Source organism: Pipistrellus hanaki (assembly GCF_964339955.1).
Source record: "Pipistrellus hanaki genome assembly, chromosome: 1".
NCBI classification, from domain to species: domain Eukaryota; kingdom Metazoa; phylum Chordata; class Mammalia; order Chiroptera; family Vespertilionidae; genus Pipistrellus; species Pipistrellus hanaki.
This window is the reverse complement of record NC_140503.1, coordinates 28,463,574-28,466,548: the sequence shown is the minus strand read 5'-3', so window position 1 is coordinate 28,466,548 and position 2,975 is coordinate 28,463,574.

Below are 2,975 nucleotides of genomic sequence, written 5' to 3'. Positions count from 1 at the left end.
ATTCTTGAGAAGTATCAGTCCTGCTTGCTTAGCCCTAGGGCTGGTCCAGAATGTTGTCAGTCAGATGCCAGGCAGTCAGGATAAAGGCTGCCAGGTGGTTAGAAAGATGGGACCAGGAGGCCAGATGAGGTCCTGGTGGTCTGGATAATGAAGGTCAGTTGGATATATAGGCAGGCCTTTCAGGGGATAATTAGAGGGTCACCTGGAGGTCCAGATGTATATCCAGGCATTGATGCAAAACTAAAAAGTTCAAAAAAGTTTAAGTTCATGATGCCAGGTTCATCTGAATAAGAATGGAGTATTTCTTCATGCCTCAATTTCCATAACTTAATCATGTTAGCAGCTTGGTTACAGTGACTTCATTTTATACATTCCCTCTCTTTACTCTTTCTTCACCCCACACCCTGCTCCCACGGGGTTGTGAGGATGCAGTCAGCTGGCCTGGTAAGGGTACAAGGAGGTGCATCGCAGGTGGGGACACTCAGAGGGGATGAGCTATACCCATCTCTTCTCAGACCAAGTCTCAGTCCCAAAGACTTTCTGGCGGGCTGTGCTGGTCCCACCTCACCAGAAGGGAAGTCAGCAGGGAGTCAAGCTGCTGTGATTCTAGACCGGAGACTAGGTGGCAGGACACAGGCTTTATTGGAGGGGAGGGTACCCCTGCCGGATGCTTCCACAGAGAGGAGCGGAAGAGAGCAGGCAAGGGGCTTACAAGCACCTTTAAGGATAGAGGGCGGGGCTTAGGGCACTCAGCACGTGCTGATTGATAAGGGACCTAGGGATTTAGGAATGAGGGGCTTAGGGTATTTGGCAGGTGCTGATTGGTGGTTCAGAGCTCAGGAATGTCTGGCCGCAGGTGGGGTATATGTCTGTCCATCAACTGAGGGAAGGGAGGATCTACCACCCATGACATTTTCAGCACCAGCCATGTAGGGCAGTGTTTCCCAAACTTCTCTCATGATGAGAATCACCTGGTGGAGTTGTTAAAATACAGATTCCTGAATCCCAACTAAGAAGTGCTAAACTAGAATTTTTGGGAACATATAGGTAAAATTGTATACTTAACTAGTGCTCTGTCTTTGGGAACATATAGGTAAAATTGTATACTTAACTTAGTGCTCTTAGTTGGGATTCAGGAATCTGTAGTTCAACAACTCCACCAGGTGATTCTCATCATGAGAGAAGTTTGGGAAACACTGATGTAGGGTACTGCAGGCCACCTGGGGACCTGCTGCGGCTTGTCACGGTGTGAGCACACCCCTGGAAGCCCACAGGAGTCAGAAACACCGAACGCTCCACTTCATTCCCCCCGAGCACCCACCAACTCAGCAAATCACCTGCTTTTTTAATGCCTGGACTTCTCCCGCAGTAAACCTGGCAATTAGGCTTCACCTGGCTTTGGGAGTTTAGGGAGAGATTTCAATAACAAAGCAACTGTTTACTAGAGGCAGTTTTCACTGGGACAGGCCCACTGGGAACTGTCTCCTAGGACAAACCCGCGAGGCTGGCAGCAGCCAGGCCTGAGAATCTGATCTGCGAAGATGGAGAATTACTCCGCAGAGGGTGCCTGGCTTGTCGGTCTTTTGTAGCCTGACCCATGGCTGCTCACAGCACGTGGGAACCTACAGGTCTCAACGGGCTGTTCCCTAAGGACAGGCCTCTGTTACCTAAGTGGGGATGGAATCTGGCCAGCAGAAGAGGTAGCAGGAAAGGCTGGGTGGAGTTCCCAGAAGCAGCCCATAAATGTCTCTACCAAGCCACTGAGTCAGAAGGACTTGGCCTTGACAGTGGGCTAAACTTTAACATGGACTTGGCAGATTTGCGTGCGTGCCGAGAGCTTCTCTGGCTTCCCGACACCTCCTATGGCTGCCCTCCTGTGATCTCTCTCCAGGAAGGTCCCAGAAGTTCCTGAGCTGAGGCATGGGGGGTGCCCTCTTCCTCAGGTACAAGCCATTTTTTTCCTCTAGGTACAGCCATTGAGTCACCCAGGTTCTTAACTTTCACAACTGAATCACTTCGATAAGGCTCTCCTGAAATTCCTCTTTGTCCAACTTCACCTCAAACCAGCCCACTTTGCAGATGCTGGTAACTTTGTGACATGCCCTGAGTGTGTGATTCCCACAGCTTCCCACAGGGACGGTAGGGGTTCTGGTAACTGCACTGGCTCAGCAGGCAGAACGCTTAGGCCAGTGGTTCTCAACTCTGGCTACAAAGGAGAATTGCTTATAAATTGCAATTTTTCTAAATAAAGGATAAAGCTTTCCCCTCCAGAGATTTCGGTTCCGTTGCCTCTAGCCACGACCCTGCCACTGTTATTTGGGGCCCCTAGGCACCTGTTTCCTTATCTGTTGAACAAGGAAAATCACCCAGCTTACCTCACCAAATATGATCGGTATGGATTGAGGGAAACAAGTTTAACAAGCACTCTCTAAACTGGGAAGTGCAGGGTAAGATCTTAGACTCTTGCCCTGCCTTGTTTTACTCCTTCCTTCTTCCGTTGACCCTTACCCCCATTCTCTGCCTCCTCCATCAACCCTGTACCCCAAAGTATAGTATTCAACAGCCGCCGCCACCCAGACCTCCAGGATCCCAACCTGCTGTGCTCCCGGGAGTATTCAGTCACAGGGCTAGGATGAACTTCTGAAAGATGACTTCGCCCCTCCTCATGTCTTCCGGAAAGCCTGTTCTCACCTGGCTGCTGAGAAGCTCCTCGGCTTTAAAGACGCCCTCAGTGATTCTGCGCGTCTGACTTCGGCAGGAGAAGCCCTTCGCCCAGCAATGGGGGCTTCGCTCGGGGCTCCCCTGCAGGTGGCAGCAGGAAAGGCACAGCATGGAAGATGCTGGCCGCTCTCATCATCCTTCTCCTGCCACTGCTTTAGGATTCTGGAAGCCTCTCCCACCAGCCCTGCCTCTCCCCTTCACTGCCAGGGTCCGAGCGAGACCTGTTCCCAGGAGCTCATACAGGCATCCACACC